Here is a 21,336-nt window from a genome sequence, read left to right as displayed (position 1 = left end):
GACTTGCCACAACACTATCAGACGACTCTTATTGGGGAACCAAGAAAATACTAAAGACATTCCTCAATCTTCCTGAAGGAACCAATTCTATGACCCCCGTCCCCCAGTCCAACATTTGCTGGAGAACAGGAAAGAATAATAAAGTCTGGTCCTGTACAGGAGGGGGAACCCCCCCCCCCCAAACAGAGGTGAAAGACCTTATCACTTCCATCTGAAACTCCTGCCAATGTTTGCCCCAATTTGTCACAAACCACTGATGGCCAGGCCACAGGCCACCTTGTTTAGAGCTAACTTGAGAGACGAGACACCCAATGGGGGACTTGATAAAGACAGGTGCCACACACCTCAGCACAGACATGAGCTGAAAGGAGGGGGTATCCTTTCCACGAAAGGAACCATTCTTGTTAGGCTTGGCAGAGTTGTCCTGATATTTCCTGTTATTACCCTGGATTTTGTTTGACTGGGACTTCTGCTGGTTAGGCTGCCGAAAATTATCTTGCTTAAAGGAAGAGAAATGAGGAACATAAAATCTTTTTGATACTCCTTGCATCCATCCACTTACATCGGTCATCCAGGTGTTAAAGGATCCAATTAGCTGCTGTTCCACACACAATCAGACTCAAGAGGCGCATTCAATCTCAGTTTTTAACTTTGAGAAATTCTAGACGTGCAACCCAGCATACCTCCTAATCACCACTGAGAATGCTGCATTTCTCTCCAAGGCACATTTCAGAGCATGAGTTGTCATCTAAGAAACAATGGAAACAATATAGAGCACAAACCTTTTGCTCTGCTGGCAATGGTGCAGCAAACTCATCTAAACTGTACATTCACCTCAACACAAATTTCAACAGAAAACAATGGTAACTAAACACTTTAAAAGCTACCATGCTGGACTTCGCAAGCTTCCCCCCCCCCCAAGAATAAATCTACTTGCCAAGCCAATCTTGAGTGACTGGGTAAAAGCAGGACATTGTCTTTTAATTAGCAAATGTCACTACGGATACCAAAGCAGGGTCCACACACAAAAGAGTTTGGGGGCCAGTCCAGGCAAGGCTGAGCATGCTCAAATTCTTCAACTCGTTTTTAGGCAAGGCCTCAAAGAACAGAGGAGAACTACAAGCTTTCTAGAAGACATCCCCCAGTGCTTGGATCAAAGGACGGTAAGGAAAACATCTGCTTGGGTCCCTGCACCTGTTCGTCGGAGGAAACCAAATCATCTGACACAGACAGGTCAGAGTCGTCAGACACAGGATCCCCCTCAAAAAGAAGATCCTTACCAGACGAATAGGAGATGGAAGCATTGATCTTACTATAAACCAGGTATCGCATCTATCTTCCTTTAAGCTGGAAGTAATGGGGTACAATGGCCCAAAAATAGGGATAGTTTTTAAATACTGCTCCTATAAACTTAGAAAATTGTTAGAACAGGTTTTGCATTATTATGTATTTTCTGAAGGATAAGAAGTCTGAAACGTCAAAAAGTCTGTCACTATTTAGTGATCTCAATCTTAAATGACTTGCCAGAAAACCACAGATTTTGAGGAACCGACCAAAAATATGAGTGAGAAATCTGTACAGTCTGTGAAACTCTGAACAGTTGAGAGGTTTGTCAGGTATGTACCCCATAAACATCAGCCTGAACCATGGATCTATCCACAGCCATCAATTCAAGAGGTAAACCAATCAGAGACTATTGCCCCACCATGTGGAAGGTGATCCGTCTCTTTTTAACATACAGTACACTATTGGGAGAATCCTTGTGGGGTATCAATACTGGCAACAGATCCTGCACCCCTGACTTCCCCTGCACCTAAAGGGTTTGGTTCTCCCACACCTAAAACAGGCACTGGCACAGCCCCAGAGGATGCATCTGACCCTAGTGTCACACACAGTTGTGATACGACCACCCATGGGGTGGGGACCTGGAAGCAAAAGAAAGCGAGTGGACTGAAAGTCTGCCGAAGCTAAGGCTACTGCGGAGTCACAAGCCATCGACTGAGGTATATTTTCTGATTTATTATTTTGTTTTTTTTTTAGGTGCAGATGGGGAAGATGGTGTGTGAGGGGGGTCTGAGCCCATCAAGTTAAGGGGACAAGAAACAAGCCAGCTCCAACGGCCCAATAAGATGGACAATCTAAAGAAGACTTCTGTAGAGATGCCACTCAGAACATTGCATTGTGAAAATCAGTATTTCAGTAACCGTTCAAAGCATGAAATACATGCACAAAAAGTCCCCTCATTTTGTAAAAATGTGGCTAGTTTCAGTTGAAATGAATGGAAACAACCTAAGACAGTATTAGACAGGAAATAAATAATAAATGAATCCTATCAGAACAGCTTAACATACAAAACAGCACCAAAATAATCTGAAGTCTAATTTCTGCAAGCGCTACTATTCTAAAGGCTGAAAGGCTGTACTGAATAAAACTGACTTGCAGTAACAGCTCCAAGCATAAAATACATGCACAAAGTTCCCTAATTTGTAAAAAAAAAAAAAAAAAACGTCTAGTTTCAGTTAAAATGACTGTATATAGTTTACAACAGTATTAGACAAGAAATAAATCATAAACTGATGAAAAATTCATATCGGAAATGTTTAACATACAAAATGTCTTCAAAATTGTAACTTGTCAATCCTACTCAATCAACTCAACCCCCCACACACACATACAAAAATGCAATCTCAACAAGCTTTCCTGTCAAAACGTCCAAATGAAGCTTTTAATAAGCAGGTCTTACCATGCTAGCCAAAGTAAAAAAAAAAGAAGCACATACAAAATTTCTAATGAGAGAAAAAAAAAAAAAAACAGGCAAAGCAGCAGACTACACTATTCAAGCACAGACAGAAAAGGCAAAGGGAGGAAACATAACCCAGCAGGAATTTCTTTAGCTGAGATCTGCACCTGGAATCTTCAGAAGGAAAAGTAAAATCCAGATCTTTCACGGATTGGCACAAGAAAACTAAATGGGTCCGGTCTGCGAGTGTGAAGGGCTGTCCCACATCTGGCACTTGACTGGCTCTTCTCACTCACAGACAGGTAGTGGGAGGAGTTCTGAGCTTTAACAGATTACCAGAGGGAGGGTAGAAAGGCATTTCTGCCCATAAGGCAGTATGCTTGTTGAACATGCTCATTTCTTTAATCACCCCAATATCTCATTTGCCTTTTCCCTTCTCTATTCTGAATAAAATTCTTTCTCTTTTCACACCTCACCATTCCAAAAGTTTTGAAAGTAGGCAAAATCATGTCTAAGGTGGCACTGATATATGCAGCCACTGGAATGTTGAATCTTCTTACGTTTCCTTATATGACAGTAATGGGAACAGCCCTGGTGATAAGTGGCATCACTGCACAGCACCCCAGCTTAGCTCTACCAGTCTTGATCACCATTCCGCTCATCACTACCATCTTTTATGGTTTGTAACACTCTGATTTTGGTTTGATCCACCCAATAAAATGTTCCCAAAGGAAACCCACATGAATGCAGGGAGGACATGGAGACTCCGCACAGAAGGCACCCCAGCTGAGAATCGAACTGGAGAACCTCTTGCTGTGAGGCGACAATGCTACCGCTGCACCACTGCGCCGTCCATGTAACTACTTTTAATATAAGGACAGGTGATCTTAAAAGAATTATACAAAATAATTGGATTATTTTGTTGGCTCTACCTGAGCTGCAGACAATTCTGAATGAAACCCTTTATTTTTTTTTATAGGAACACTAGAAACTTAAAAAGAAGGTTGTTATAAAGATTATAAAGTATATACCAAGCAACAAACAATTACGGAGCAAGGCACTTTTAAGTGTATGAATTGTAGTTGTTGTAATGACATTTTAACAGGTAATAATACTGTGTTCACACATCCTGTAACCAACAGGCAATATACTTTTCCCCTCACAGCCAGTTGTAATACCAGCTATGTGGTGTACCTCGCCACTTGTGTAAAATGTTTTTCATTTCCTGTGGGGAAAACCACCAGCAGGCTGAGGGAGCAAATTATTGAGCATAAGTCGGATACAAGAAGGAGAAATGACAAGAATGCTCTAAGCAGACATATCGTAAACAAGGGTGAGGACCATTGCTTTACGTTTAGGGTAATAAACATAGTAGTGAAAGGAACCGGGGGGGGGGGGGATTTAATAAATTTTCTTGAAAATAAAAGGTATGAATGGCTTATTAGATTATGTGCAGAGTTTGAACCTGGTCTTAACAATACTTTAAGCGTTAAACCTGTTTTAGTAAGAATACAACAAAATATTTAATGCATTAAAAAAAAAAAAATTATGCAGTGTCATGTGATATCCTGGCTGTGGTCATGTGATATTTGCTCTTATTTAAATGGCGATTATTCGGTGTAATGGTATTAGCATTGAGAAAGGGATGTTACCCGAAAGCTTTGCTTTAATAGTTTTTGCTTGATGCTGGAGCAGTTTACTCCTCATGCTTCTTGACAGAGGGTTTGAGTCCTGAACTAGAAGGCACAGAAGGAGCAGGAGTAGGATGAGCTTGTTCCTACAGTCCACCAGCGCCAGTGGATTGAAGCCTTCACAAATCCCACAAGAACTGTCCAGGTGTGCTGGGCCTAGACAGTAAACGCACTCCCTGTGGGCATCAGATAAGGGAATCTTGTGCCCACAGAAGCGCATTTCTTAAAGCCCAGTGATTTATCAGACTTTTCACCCATGACAAACCAACAAGAAACAGTCTACCTACTTTACAAATGAAGGAAGGAGAAGAGGGAAAGGACCATATGGAAGAATGCACTGGAAAGTCCAGCAAGACCAAAAAACTTTTTTTTTCACAAATTTAAGAGACAAGAGGTAAAAACGGAAGACAGTATAGCAAGATTAGACAAGAAAAACACATCTTAAGACCGACTTAAGGTTTTAACCAAAAAACGTTTAACAGGCTTCGAGCAGCGGAACCTCGATGCTGTTCAGATAAGTGGCAAATGAGATCTGAGGTAATCAGAGGAATGAGGCATTATGAGATGGGGAGGAGGGGCTAAAGTTTCGGATCCTAAGCTTGTAAAGCGGCAGAGTCGGATGCGAGGGTCAGATCTGAAACCCACAGGTTGAAGAATGAATGAAAATGACAACATCAGAACAATCACTAATGTCAGCTATGCCAGCTTCATTCTGGAAGGAAAGAATTGCCAGTAAACCAGGGATTCCCATTTTCTCCATGATATTACCATGGAATTAGTATATTTAAGTAGTGTGATGTGGGTGGTACAGGGCAGCTTGCCCCTTGGAAACATGTTTTCCCCCCCCTTGTGAATATTTACTCCCAAATACTGGTCACATTTGGGAGATTTCTATCATTGTTCACTATTTCTTAACAAACAAAACATGACAACACACTACGAGCTACAACTACAGAACTATATTTAAGAAAACACTTTCGCCTGAGCTTCATCATGTCCATCTATTAGAGGACTTTACACTTTGATCATTGAAAATGCTTGCTTTACAAGGCTATCACCAGACTTTATTAGTCTGTTTTGGAACACATGTAAAAGAAGCTGTGTCTACATCAGTGGGGTTCATACTACTTGCAGTCAAGTATGAAAGTGTAGTATGAGAGGCATTGCTCACTTTTACAGGGCTCCTTACCTCTTCTTTACATAGGGGGTGTGAAAAGCTAATATTCTCTTGTATAATAAAAACAGGTTTACAGTGCCTGATTATAAGAGGCTCATATACATGATTAATGTGACCAGTCCCCATTACATATACATGGTTAATGTCACTAGTCCCCATTACGTATACATGACAGTCCCTATTACATATACATGATTAATGTCACCAGTCCCGCTTAAATATACATGACTAATGTCACCAGTCCCGCTTACATATACATGATTAATGTCACCAGTCCCGCTTACATACACATGATTGTCACCAGTCCAACTTACATATACATGATTAATGTGACCAGTCCCGCTTACATATACATGACTAATGTGACCTGTACTACTACTTCCTCTTCATGAAGACAGACCTTTTTATATGCAGGGGAGGGAGTCACTTAAATCAGCCTACACTAAGACTTCCTGGCTAGGGGGTACAGCAGTAGATTACTAAATTCCATCCTCAACCCCATCAGAACTTTAAAGGAGGCAGATGCACCCCCCCCCCCACCAGGAGACTCCAGAGGCTCAACAGAAACCAGCACTGTGATCCACAGGAGGACAAAAGAAAAAGAAGCATGGCCTTCACTTTTACAGTAGATTATAAAACAATTAGAAAGATAGTACAGTTTTGTACCTACCATAAATGTAGATGTTCGAGGATTCCCTTGCTGCAGTCCTGACTATTGGGTATAGTCCGCGTCCCAGTCGGCCGAATACCAGAGTATAAGGCTGGCCGGTCATGGCGCCTTAGACTGACGCCAGTACGTCAGGGTAGTAATGCGCATGACCGACGCCATTCTCAGTCTTTTCTTGCCCCAGATGTCAGAAGACCCAAAAGACAAGTCCCAAAACAACCTGCACCAATAAACATGTACAATATATACAGTAATATATATACAAAAATATAAGCATGTAAAGGCACCTACACCACCACCCTGAAACACAGAGGGAAGGAGGGAGATTGGACTACACAAGGGAATCCTCGAACATCTACATTTATGGTAGGTACAAAACTGTACTATGTTCTTCGCCTTCCCTTGCTGCAGTCCTGACTATTGGGTAGAATCCCAAAGCAGAGGTAAGGGAGGCTGGCAAATTATAAAGTAGCAGGAGCTGACAACATGCCTTGTAAAACAGCTGTGGCAAAACCAGCTCTAGACTTAGAGTATATAGGCAGGTGATAATGCCTAGAGAAAGTATGCACTGAACTCCAAGTAGCTGCTTCCAGAATATCCTTAGTTGAGAGCCCGGTTAGAAATGCTGTTGAAGTGGCAGTAGCCCTAGTGTAATGAGGCCTAATCCCAGCTGGAACCTCTTTGCCATGATGGGAATAACAAAATGCAATGCAAAAGCCAATCCACCTAGAAATAGTTTGTTTTGACACAGGTTTGCCCTGTGAACTTAAAGCAAAAGAAACAAGTAACTGCTGAGACTGCCTAAAATCTTTAGTCCTGCTCAAATAATAACGAATTGCCTGTGTACATCTAAAGTGTGCAAAATCTTTTCCCCTTTATTTTGAGGATCTGCAAAAACGTAGGCAAATGAATAGTTTGGTTTAAAGCCACACTAGAAACCACCTTAGGCATAAAGGAAGGATTAGTAAATGATACCCTGTCCTTATGGAAAATCAAAAGGGCTCTACTGCCATAAGGGCCTGCAACTCAGACACCCTTCTTGCAGAAGTAATAGCCAACAGAAAAGCCGTCTTCCATGACAAATATTTCAATTCAGCAGTAGCTGAAGGTTGTAGAGTAAGTTTTCCAACACAAAATTGAGATCCCAAGCAGGAGTAGGAGCTCTACGTGGGGGTCTTATATTCTTTGCCCCTCTAAGAAACTGCTTGAACAAAGGATGCGAAAACAAAGGTGGGTCACAATCATAGTGAGCTGAAATTGCTGCAGCATGAATCTTTATGGAAGAGAAAGACAAACCTTTGTCCAATAACTCAGTAAGATATTGAAGAGCCACACTCAAATTAGGCTCTGAAATCTCCAAATTCTTTGCTGTACACCAAAATAAAAATCTCTTCCATTTTTCATGCACACTCTCCTAGTACTAGGCCTTCTAGCTTCCATAATCACATTTAAAACTTGTTGAGGAAGCTGAGACCTTCCATGTTTCAACACAGAATATGCCAAGCTGTGAGATGGAGAGATTGAAGCTTGACATTGAGCAGATGACCGTCCTTCTGAGATAACAGATGAGGAATCAGAGGTAAAGGCCATGGAGGCTTCTTTACAAGACTCCTTAGAAGTGGGTACCAGTGTTGCGAGGCCAATCTGGAGCTATCAAAATCATCCTTGGCCTGTCCTGTCTGACCTTTAGTAATACCTTTGGAAGAAGAGGTAGAGGTGGAAAAGCATAGACATGAAGGTTTTTCCAACTGAAAGACAGAGCATCCACTTTCCAAGCTGTGTGATGAAACCCCTTTGTGCAATACCTTGGCAGCTGGTGGTTTAGTGGAGAAGCGAACAGATCTATGTCTGGAGTTCCCCATGACACTGTCAATTTCTGAAATACATGAAGATCCAGTTTCCACTGTGGGGATCCATGATTTGTCTGCTTAATACATCTGCTAGGAGTTCTGTGCTCCTGGCAGAAACCTTGCCTGAAGAGTCAGTTGCAGGCTTAACGCAGTCTCCCATAAAATCATTGCTTGCCTGCATAGAGGATAAGAATGTGTTCCCCTTGCTTGTTGATGTACCACATGACAGTTGTGTTGTCTGTCAGAATCAACACCTGCCCTGGAAGAAGTAACTCCTTGAACGCCATCAATGCAAACTGGACTGCTAACATCTCCTTCATGTTGATATGTAGATGCTGTAGTCTGGCAGGCCACTTGTCTTGTATCCACTTTCCATTTAGATGAGCTCCCAAGCAGTGTCCGAGGCATCTGTCGTTAAAATCTGACTCGCCTCTGGCCGGGTCACAGAGAGTCCCTTGTTTAGGTGACATTCCTGAGCCCACCACAAGAATTCCTTTTGAAGGCAAGGTATTATTTGAATGACAGTGTCCAAATCTTGGCAGTGCTGTGTCCATACATTTTGAGATACCATTGCAGCTTCCTCATATGCAGTTTGGCATTGGGAAGCACCAGAATACAAGATGCCATGAACCCTAATGCTTGAAGGACTGTCCTTGCAGTCAGCACGGACTGATGAGATAGTTGATGGAAGTAAAGTGACAGACTCTTTTGTTTGTCCGGGGTTAAAAGGCCATCTGGGCTGCTGTATTCAGTCTCACACCCAGAAAGCACATGTCTTGAGAGGGTACTAGACTGGACTTTATTTCGCTCACAGAATACCCTAGGCATCTTAGCACTGCTATGACATATTCCAGATGCTGTAGAAGGTGTTCTTTTCTTGAGCCAGAATCAGGCAGTCGTCCAAGTAAGGATAAATTTGAATGCCTTGAAGCCTGAAGTAAGCTATCACTGGAGCCAGAACCTTTGAATACTCTGGGCAGTAGATAAGCCAAAGGGCAATGCAGAGAACTGATAATGAAAATCTCCAGTTCGAAACCGCAGATACTTTCTGCAACTTAGCCTTATGGGCACATGAAGGTAAGCTTCCTTGAGATCCAAAGTTACCATCCAGTGATCCTTGCCCAGCAGAGGTAACAGTTGCTGTAACGTCAACATCTTGAACTTGGGAATGTCCAGATAAGTGTTGAGGATAGATAAATCCAAAATTGGTCTCCACGTGTTCCCCTTCTTTGGTACTAGGAACAGGCGAGAATAAAATCCCCTTTCTGACACAGGGACTGGCTGAATAGCCCCTATCTGGAGTAACTGAGAAACTTGCTTGAGAGCCTCTTTTCTTTGTGGAGGAGGAACATCTGGCATGCCTTTGAAAGGGGGCATTGTGTGGAAATAAAATCTGTACCCGTGATGAATGATATCCAGCACCCATCTGTCTTGAGTGATTAAATCCCAATTTTCTTTGAAAAGAGACAATCTTCCTCCCAAAGGAGCTGCCAGTCGAGTGTCCACTGGCAGCTGAAAAGGCAGGTCATTGGTTCTGCTTACGAAAGGACTGACCCCTGCCCACACCAGAAGACTGAGCAGGTGAACTGTCTGATCTAGGCCTAAACGAACCTTGAGCCCTGCCCCTACCACGTCTAGATCTACCCCTAGACTGGGAACCATAAGCAGGATATGTCCACCCCTTAGCAGGCCAATTTCTACTAAACTTGGAGGTTGCACCTGCAAAAATCTTTAACAGTCTGCATAGACTTAGCTTTGTCCTCCATTTTCTTTAAAACTGCTTCCACAGGCGGTCCAAACAACACATCAGACTGTAAAGGAGCATCCAAAATCCTGGTCTTAACATGCTCAGCTAAATTCTGATCCTTCAACCATGCATGTCTAAGAACAGAACTAGTAGCAGCCACCCTCGAGGAGGCCTGAACAGCATCAAAACCACACTGCAAAGAATGCTTACCCACTTGTTCAGACACATGAACCAAATCCAGCAATTCTTTACACTCAATACCTTCCGCCAAAGCATCCACCTTAGATTTCAATTGTGAAAGGAGATAATTCTGATATTTCAGCATATGAAATTGACAATTCAACGCCTCATGGCTAGAGTGGAAGAAGTATACTTTCTTACCCCACCTATCCAAAGCCCTTGCCTCTTTATCAGAGGGTACAGGATTTTTAACAACAGAAGCTTTAACACCTTTAGGCCCCTGAGAAACAGTTTCTGGGTCCGCCCTAGGACTCTTAAACAAATACTTATGAGCTTCGCACCCTATAATACCTATCAGGCTTAACAGGAGCAGGAGGCAAGGAATCAGGGTTCAGAGAAGCCTCTGCAAAACATCCTCCACCACATTCAACACCGGAGGAATAGCTAAGGGCCTATGCTGAGGCAAAACAAGAATTCCTAAGCCTTTTCTGGAGTCAGAGTAATCTTGGCCTTCCCATTTAAAATGCTCCCTCATGGAGTGAAGAGTCTCTGAAAATGAAAAATCCTCAGGAGGAGAAGCTGAAGGAGTGGAATCATCCACATCAGAATCAGAATAAGCAGGAAACTCTTGCAAGTCTTCCACAGAAGACTCTGAAGCCTGTGAACACTGTTCAAAACTATCAAACTCCTGTTCCACCCTAGGCCTCTTATCAGGTGGGGCATAGAACCTCTAATCAGAGTAATCAAATCTTCAGCCATTTTAAGCATATGTTTCTTAGGCACAGAGCCGAAATGCTAGGAGAAGCCCCTGAAGCTGAACTTGGCCTTCCTCTAAAAGAAGCTCTGGAAACAGAAGGAGAGGCCCTAACTACCTTGGGAAGAGAGGGAAGAACAGTTACCTGAGAAGCCCCTCAGCCTGGCCTACTTCCTGAGAGGGCGATCCTGTAACAGTAAAGTATCTGCCTGAGACTCCATAGAGACTCCTGGCAAAACCTCTGGCTCCCTGAGCCTTCTAAAGGACCGGCGTCCGGGACTGCCGGTTCCTCCCTAGACTTCACTGTTTTGTCCTTGCGCTTCTTAGATGAAGCAGGCCGGAGCATCCGGCGGCATAGTATAATTGCAACGCTTCCCAAACACTAACCTAGCACAATCAAGCCTCCTCTTAATAGATTAAATCTAGCACAAGAGCGGCAACCAACAACGCCGTGCTCAGGCCCTAAACAAGGTATACACAATGTATGATAATCCCTATGCGGTATCTGCTTCCCACAAGAAATACAGTTATTCACTTTTTCTGACATCCGTAATATACTGAGGCAAGAAAAACCAAAATGTTCCCAACGGGTTACTTAGCCAACTCTGTACTCGGTCTGAAACTCCGGTTTCGGAAAATCTCAGAACGCCAACTTGCACTCGCAAAATTGCTTCTGCATCGGACCATGCGGCAAAAAAGACTGAGGAAATGACGTCGGTCATGCGATTACCCCTGACGCATGACCGACGTCAGCCTTATACTCTGGTATTCGGGCCGACTGGGACGCGGACTATACCCAATAGTCAGGACTGCAGCAAGGGAAGACGAAGAACATCATGACTGACAGCCGGGTAATGATTATAACCATTTATACCATTGTCATTTTTATCAGAGTTTCTTCCATCCTTATCTTTGTCACTGAAAAGAACCTTGAGATTCAATTTCCTCATGTAAAATTAACATCTTCCACTGTTTCCACCAAGTTACTTCTGTTAAAAGGCATAAAAGTCAGACCCTTACCTAAGATCTCTTGCTCCACCCGAGTCAGTGGTTTTGTCAAGTAGTTCCAGATCTTAATCCTTTTTTGTTATTGGTTCTGGTGGGTCCCTTCTGTTGTGTCGATCTCTCCAAATCCCTCAGCTCCCTGGTTCCTTTCCGGAACCTGTTCCTCTGTTGTTTCTGCCCCTGTGGAGACCTTTGAGTCGGGGTGAACGGCTGCTCCATTGTGTGCCTCTCTGTTGGGGTCTTGGGGTTCTGGTTGGTGTGTGTTTCCCTCTGTGGTGTTTTCCTCATGTCCGATGGCCTCGTGTTGGTGCTGGGTGCACCTAAGTTGGGTCCAGGTTCCTCAAGTCCCTGTTAATTTTTTGCAGTTTCTTCTCCTTAACTTTGATTTCAAAGTCAGTGATTCTGTTTTCAAGATCTAAACATCTGGGAGTGGAGTTAGGGTCGTCCTTGCATAAATTCTCCAGATTTAGGATGCTTCTGATAATTTATTCTATCTGTACACTCTACAGTCCACCACCTGGTGGATTTTTATTCCATGGGCACAGAAAGCCTAAGGTTCTGATGTCTCTAGTTGTGCACTTCCATGAGCTCTGTAAAATGAGCACTGTGTGCTATTTTTCTGAATGTATGTTCTGTTCAAAAATGGAATCAATACGTGTTGCTTTAAGTGACTACCTTCCCTGCACATAAAAAGGTCTTCATCAAGAGGAAGACTGGGGACCGGTGACATTAATCATGTACGTGTAATGGGGACTGTCATGTATATGTAATGGGGACCGGTGACAATAATCATGTACGTGTAATGGGGACGGTCATGTATATGTAATGGGGACCGGTGACATTAACCATGCATATGTAAATGGGAATGTCATGTATATGTAATGGGGACTGGTGACATTAATCATGTACGTGTAATGGGGACTGTCATGTATATGTAATGGGGACCGGTGACATTAACCATGCATATGTAAATGGGAATGTCATGTATATGTAATGGGGACTGGTGACATTAATCATGTACGTGTAATGGGGACGGTCATGTATATGTAATGGGGACTGGTGACATTAACCATGTACGTGTAATGGGGACTGTCATGTATATGTAATGGGGACCGGTGACATTAACCATGCATATGTAAATGGGAATGTCATGTATATGTAATGGGGACCGGTGACATTAACCATGCATATGTAAATGGGAATGATATGTAATGGGGACCGGTGACATTAACCATGCATATGTAATGGGGACTGTCATGTATATGTAATGGGGACCGGTGACATTAATCATGTACGTGTAATGGGGACCGTGACATTAATCATGGGGACTGTCATGTATATGTAATGGGGACCGGTGACATTAACCATGCATATGTAAATGGGAATGTCATGTATATGTAATGGGGACCGGTGACATTAATCATGTATATGTAAATGGGAATGTCATGTATATGTAATGGGGACCGGTGACATTAACCATGCATATGTAATGGGGACTGTCATGTATATGTAATGGGGACCGGTGACATTAATCATGTACGTGTAATGGGGACGGTCATGTATATGTAATGGGGACCGGTGACACTAATCATGTACGTGTAATGGGGACTGTCATGTATATGTAATGGGGACCGGTGACATTAACCATGCATATGTAAATGGGAATGTCATGTATATGTAATGGGGACCGGTGACATTAACCATGCATATGTAAATGGGAATGTCATGTATATGTAATGGGGACTGGTGACATTAATCATGTACGTGTAATGGGGACTGTCATGTATATGTAATGGGGACTGGTGACATTAATCATGTACGTGTAATGGGGACGGTCATGTATATGTAATGGGGACCGGTGACATTAACCATGCATATGTAATGGGGACTGTCATGTATATGTAATGGGGACTGGTGACATCATGTATATGTAATGGGGACTGTCATGTATATGTAATGGGGACTGTCTTGTATATGTAATTATCTTGTATATGTAATGGGGACTGTCTTGTATATGTAATGGGGACTGGTGCCAATCATGTGTATGTAATGGGGACCAGTGACATTAACCATGTATATGTAATGGGGACTGGTGACATTAATCATGTATATGTAATGGAGACTGGCATGTGTATGTAATGGGGACTGGTGACAATCATGTATATGTAATGGAGACTGGTAACATTAACCATGTATATGTAATGGGGACTGTCATGTATATGTAATGGGGACTGGTGACATTAATCATGTATATGTAATAGGGACTAGAGACTGTCATGTATATGTAATGGGGACTGGTGACAGCAATGTAAATGTAATGGGGATTGTCATGTATATGTAATGGGGACTGGTGACAATCATGTATATGTAATGGGGACTGGTGGCATTAATCATGTAAATGTAATGGGCAATGTCATGTATATGTAATGGGGACTGGTGACAATAATGTATATGTATTGAGGACTGGTGACAATCATGTATATGTGATGGGGACCAGTGACATTAACCATGTATATGTAATGGGAACTGTCATGTATATGTAATGGGGACTGGTGACTATCATGTATATGTAATGGGGACTGGTGACATTAATCATGTACATGTAATGGAGACTCATGTGTATGTAATGAGGACTGGTGACAATCATGTATATGTAATGGGGACAGGTGACAATCATGTATATGTAATGGGGACTGGTAACATTAACCATGTATATGTAATGGGGACGGTCATGTATATGTAATGGGGACTGGTGACATTAACTATGTATATGTAATGAGAACGGTCATGTATATCTAATGGGGACTGGTGACATTAAACATGTATATGTAATGGGGACTGTCAAGTGTATGTAATGGGGACTGTCATGTATATGTAATGGGGACTGGTGACAGTCATGTATATGTAATGGGGACTGGTGACAGTCATCATGTGTATGTAATGGGGACTGTCATGTATATGTAATGGGGACTGGTGACCGTCATGTATATGTAATGGGATGTAATGGGGACTGGTGACATTAATCATGTATATGTAATGGGGACTGGTGACATTAATCATGTATATGTAATGGGGACTGGTGACAATCATGTATATGTAATGGGGACTGGTGACAATCATGTATATGTAATGGGGACTGGTGACATTAATCATGTGTATGTAATGGGGACTGTCATGTATATGTAATCGGATTTAATGGGGACTGGTGACAATCATGTATATGTAATGGGATGTAATGGGGACTGGTGACAATCATGTATATGTAATGGGGACTGGTGACATTAATCATGTATAAGTAATGGGGACTGGTATGTAATGGGGAGTGGTGACAATCATGTATATGTAATGGGGACTGGTGACATTAATCATGTATAAGTAATGGGGACTGGTAACGTTAATCATGTGTATGTAATGGGGAGTGGTGACGTTAATCATGTGTATGTAATGGGGAGTGGTGACATTACCATGTATAGTCCCTGGCCCAGAAATTGTAGCTATTGGCTGTTTGAGCAGTTTTTTCCCATCTCTTTCAACTTTCTGGTTTGAAAGGCGCACATGAGCCTGTTTCCCACCTTTCCTATAACTAGCCTAGTCTGGTTACAGAGTTGCTGTATCCAGGATTGTTAGTAAGCTTCTGAGCCTCCAAGCCTTTCTTTGTTGTAGGGAAGCCTTCTACCTTTATCAGTCAGAGTGGTAAGCACTAGGTAGCCTATCCTCCACGGAAAGAGTGAGTTTTGGCCCAGAAATTGTAGTTTATTTGGCCGTTTGAGCAGTTTTCCATCTCTTTCAACTTGCTGGCTTAAAAGCCTACATTTGTACTTGTTCCCCACCTTTCCTTAACTAGTCTAGTCCAGGTACAGATATGCTGTATCCAGGACTCTCTGTAAGCTTCTGAGCCCCCCAAGCCTTTCTGTGTTGGAGGGAAGCCTTCTAGCTTATCAGTGGGAATGGTAAGCATTAGGTAGCCTATCTACCACAAGACGAGTGGTTCCTGGCCCAGAAATTGTAGCAATTGGCCGTTTGGGCAGTTTTTTTCCATCTCTTTCAATGTTCTGGTTTAAAAGCCACACTTGTGCTTATTTCCCACCTTTCCTATAACTAGCCTAGTCCAGATACAGAGTTACTGTATCCAGGACTGTTGGTAAGCTTCTGAGCCCTGCAAGCCTTTCTGTGTTGGAGGAAAGCCTTCTAGCTTATCAATGGGAGTGGTAAGGACTAGGTAGCCTGTCTACCACGAGAGGAGAGGTTCTTGGCCCAGAAATTGTAGTTTATTGACTATTTGGACAGTTTGTCAGTCTCTTTCAACTTTCTGGTTTAAAAGACCACACCTGCGCTTGTTTCCCATCTTTCCTGTAACTAACATACTGAGTAGAACTAAAAAGCCTTAAACTGATACAAGCCTTCTTGCTTAGAAGACAGACTTTGGAGTAATCATCATTTTTCTGTATTTTCTTGCTGTACTTAACTGTTTTCCACCTAAAAGCAGATTTTCCAGCGTTTATTTAAAAGCTTGTTTTTTTCACATATTGTACTTATTTGACTGTCTGCAGTTTTAAAAAAGTTTTTTTTTAAATAATTTAACTGTTGTATGCTACACACTAAAGTGCGATAGCCTTTTCTGATCGTTTGTAGCCGTTTAAAGCTGTTTTAAGTGTATTTTTTACTGTTTTTGCCTTATCTTTTCAAAAAAAAACAACCCCCCCAAAAGAATTCCTTGTTTCCCGCCTTTCTAAGCTAGTATAGTCCAGCTTTCAGGCTAGTGCTGAATTCAGGGCTGTGATACTAGTTTCTGAGTTGCCCATACCTTACTTGGATAGAAGGAAGTTTCTCTGTTCACCTGTGAGAAAGAGGAGTTTTGAGCAACCTCTCTGTCCCTGGAAGAGTGGTTCCAGCCCAGAAGTTAGTAGTTTATTGGCCATTTTGGGCTAATTTCGATCTCTTTCATTTACCTACTATAAAAACTGCATTTGCACGGTTTTGCGCACCAGGCAGTGCTGGTTAACTACGGTTAAATTATTCCTGGCTCCACTAAGTCTCCTCTTCAGTTTTTCCCTTGAAACTAGTCTAACTCTCAACTTAAGCACTCAAAAAGCATGTTACAGCCCAGCACTTGCTCAGACCTAATAGCAAGCACTAATATACCCTGACACTGATTGCCCAGCAGGGCAAGGCTCTTCATTCACCCCTCACCAACCAAGCGACTAAGCAGCTCACCCTACTATTCAGGCATGACCAAAGGGCAACTTCAGGTGCACTCTCCAGTCCATCTGGTGAATCTGGGTATCCTGAGGCAATGTTACAACATTCTCATGTACACAGACAATCCTCTCCTCCTACCACAAAACACTAACATATGTCAGAGATGCAATTATACAGCCAAAATGGAAGCTAAGCTGACTCCACTTAAGACTGGAACAGACAGTCAAGATGAGAAGGTTAACACTTGCACCACACCTCCAGCCGCACACAGACCTACTAAAACAGCAATGGCAAAAAATACACAAATATACAAAATCATACTCGGGAGGCTCTAAATAAAAACCTGCAAAAGCATCAGAGACCTCCAAAGCAGACACCCAAACAACATGCACTTCCCGTCACAAACCAGACAACACATAAAACACAAAAATCAGTGTGCCACACAATTACAGCCCTTAAGGCGAAATAACATACCTAACACACTAGTAATAGGTGACTCTATAGTAAGGCACACTGACGTACCACTCACTAGGCTGGACAAGCAGAAGGTTACTGTTAGCTGCCTGTCTGGGGCCAGAATCCGCCACATAACACAAACACTCAGTTCACTCCAGAACAAGTACAAATATCGCTATCATTGTTCATGTTGGTGTGAATGACCTGAGACATACCTCCCTGGACTACATGGAGAGAGACATGGAAGAGCTCTCTGATCATACAGCCCAGGCAGGTATGACCCTGAGTAGCATCCTGCCCTCACCAAGAATACCACCTCAGTATAAAGAAAAAATTATCAATTTCAACAATTGGCTAAGCTTCTGGTGTCATTCAAGGGGGATCCAGTGTCTGTCAGCCTGGGACGACATGCTCAACAAGCTGCGTTGCTTCGCAAGAGATGGCTTGCTTGCACCTGTCACCCCTAGGCTTTCGAATACTGGCTAAGACTCTTGCTGCCCCCTTAGTGCCTTTTTTAGGCAAGGCTCAAAAGTCAAATCCACCTCTGTAAACAGCACAGTTAACAGAAAACTGAGGGTTATGCTACTCAACGCCAGGAGTTTAAATCTCATAATGCACGTGCTCAAAGCACTCCTCAGTATGGAGAACATAGACATCTGTGCAGTAACTGAAACCTGGTTCAAGGTTCCAGAGAGCACCCCAGCTCTACCGGGTACAACTCATACCACACGTTTCGGCAACAGAACACGGACCAAAACACAAAAGGAGGGGGTGTATCCATATTCATCAAGGATGCTATACTGCTCAGACAAGCTCCACGTGGGTTTACAGAGTGGTCCTAGCAGCAGGGAACTCAGAAAAGCGACTACCTTCTGGATTTAAGTATCTTTGCTTTTTTTTCACTTGGAATAGCTTCTGTAGCTTACCTTGAACTAGCCTGAACTGTTTTTTAACTGATTGCTGCATTATTTTAAAATCTGCACTTAAAGTTACATTTTAGTCGAATTTGATCGAAAGTTTGCTTGTTTGTTTAATTTAACTGTGGAGGCTGCCCACTAAAGTGCGCTAGCCTGTGTAACCAATTTATCACTGTTTCTGCATTTTGTGTGTGTTTCTACCAAAAAAACAAAAAAATAATCCTTGTTTTTCCACCTTCCTCGACTAGTTTAGACCAATTTACAGGCATTGCTGTATTCTGGGCTGTGGTGTAGTTCCTGTGTTGTCCATTACCTTACTTGGATAGAAGGAAGTTTCTTTGCTCACCAGTGGGAGTGGGGAGCCTTGAGCAGCCTACCTGTCCTTGGGGGAAGTGACCTCAGCACAAACAAATTGTTTAATTTAATTGTTAGGCTAACACACTAAAGTGCGCTAGCCGTTTTATAGCATTTACTGTTTGTTACTGTATCTTTTTCTCCTCTCTCTGAAAAAAAAAAAAAAAGAAAAAAAAATCCTTGTTTTCCCGCTTTTCTGAACTAGAATAGTCCAGTCTTCAGATTTTGCTGATCTCTGGGCTTTGTCTTAGTTCCTGTGCTATCCATATCCTTATTTGGATAAGAGGAAGCTTCTTTGTTCACCAGTGGGAGTGGGGAGCACTGAGCAACCTATTTGTCCCTAGAGGATTGGTTCCAGCCCAGCAACTTGTAGTTTATTGGCCATTTTGGGTCAATTCCTGGCTCTTTTCAACCCCTGCTATAAAGCCCGCTTTTGCACGCTTTAGCGTGAATTAGCGCAAAGTTGCTCATAGAGCAGCATCGGGCAGCGCCGGTTAATCAAGTTTAAACTATTTCTGGCTCCGTAAAGTCTACTCTTCAATTTTTCCTTTAGAACTGCTCTACTTGCAATCTAAACAGCCTATTCTCTAACTGAAAAGCTCAGCACTTGCTCCTAAAGCATTTTTTATACAGGTAAAGCACTCAAACAAAAGAAAGTACTTATTTCACCTAAATTCCCTTGAGTACCCATTTCCCTATAGATCCTTTCTGACTCAGTTACACAGCAATCTTTTTCACTATTTCTAGCATGTCGAAGGGTCAGTTGCTGGCATCCTCTCCTGTTCAGCTGGTGAATCTGGGAATCTTGAGGCAATGTTACAATTGCCTCATGTACACAGAAAACCCTCTCCTCCTCCCAACAAATACAAATATATGCGAGAGATGCAACTATATAGCCAAACTGGAGGCTGAGCTCTCTCAACTCAGTACTGGCAAGACCAGACAGGAGGAGAAGGTAACCACGCACACCACAAACCCAGTCTCACATAGAACTATCACAACTGCAAACCAAACACAAACACACAAAAACATACTCGGAGGCGCTGATTAAAAATCTACTAAAACAACAGAGGCCTCCAAAGCAGACACCCAAGCAACCGCCACCTCAAGACATAGCACATGCAACACATAGTTCACAAAGTCAGTGTGCTAAACAGTCACAGCCCTCAAGGCCAAACAACATGCCAGACACACTTGTAATAGGTGACTCCATAGTCAGACACACTGACGTCCCGCTCACCAGACTGAACAAGGATAAGGTCACAGTAAGCTGCCTGTCGGGAGCTAGAATCCGCCACATAACACAAGCACTCAGGTCACTCCACAGCAAGTACAAATATGACTCAGTCATTGTACATGCCGGTGTGAACGACCTGATACGTACCTCCCTGGACTACATGAAAAGAGACATAGAGGAGCTCTCTGATTATGTAGCCCAGGCCGGTATGACCCTGACCAGCATCTTACCCTCACAAAGAATGATGCCACAGTACAAAGACAAAATGATCAGTTTTAACAACTGGCTTAATTACTGGTGTCAATCAAAGGGGATTCAATGTCTGTCTGCTTGGGATGACATGCTCGACAAGCCACGCTGCTTCGCAAGGGATGGCTTGCACCTGTCACCCCTGGGCTTCCGGATATTGGCCAAGGCTCTTGCCACCCCCATAGTGCCTTTTTTAGGCAAGGCTCAAATGACAAACCTACCTCCCTAGAAAACACAAGTGGAAAAAAATAAGGGTAATGCTGCTCAATGCCAGAAGTCTAAACCTCAAGATGCACGCCCTCTAAGCCCTCCTCAGTATGGAGAACATCGATGTCTGTGCAGTGACTGAAACCTGGTTCAAGGCTCCTGAGAGCACCCCAGCACTATCAGGTTTTACCTCATATCATGCTTTCCGGCCCCAAAACTTGGACCGAACCACAAAAGGAGGGGGAGTATCCATATTCATCAAAGATACCCACACCTCCAGGTTAGTGGCAACGCACGAAGCATCGGAGACCATCCAGGTGCAACTAACCATAGGCAAAACTGCCTTACAATTTGTAGCATGCTACAAACCACCCTCTCAAACTCAGGAAACACACAGCCTTCCTGAAGACACTGGAGGAGTATGAATGTCTCTCCAAATACCATCATATTGGGAGACTTCAACTAACCAAACATAGACTGGGAACATTACTCAAAACCAAACACCCTAGCCCAAAGGTTCCTAGAATTCATAAACTCAAATGCGATGGAACAACTAGTCACCATTCCCACAAGAGGAGACAATATACTAGACCTGATCATCACAAACATGGGGACAAAATAACTAATCCAGCAGAGTGTAGCCTCCCTTACATCTCGGATGCCCAGGTGAGAGCCGCCCTCTCTAAAGCTAAAAACACAGCATCAATGGGACCGGACGGTGTCCCGGGCTGTGTGCTACATGAACTCCAAGAGGAACTAAACCCAAACATAAGGCTGCTGTTTAATCTTAGCCTTACTACAGGATACGTACCCAAAGAGTGGCGTACGGCAACAGTGGTCCCACTTCACAAAGGCGGTGCGTCTATGGACCCTGGAAATTACCGCCCCATAAGCTTGATAAGCCTG

At 43.0% G+C, this 21,336-nt stretch overlaps 1 protein-coding gene across 1 annotated transcript in view; it reads right to left on the bottom strand.

Annotated features, from left to right (window-relative positions):
• RAB12 (RAB12, member RAS oncogene family) overlaps positions 1 to 21,336 on the bottom strand; it is a 1,061,182-nt gene that overhangs the window by 113,859 nt on the left and 925,987 nt on the right. The gene's annotated exons all lie outside the window — the stretch shown is intronic.

The sequence above is a fragment of the Protopterus annectens genome, chromosome 3.part1 (assembly GCF_019279795.1).
Source record: "Protopterus annectens isolate FY-2018-M chromosome 3.part1, PAN1.0, whole genome shotgun sequence".
NCBI classification, from domain to species: domain Eukaryota; kingdom Metazoa; phylum Chordata; order Ceratodontiformes; family Protopteridae; genus Protopterus; species Protopterus annectens.
This window is presented reverse-complemented; position numbering and strand designations above follow the sequence as displayed.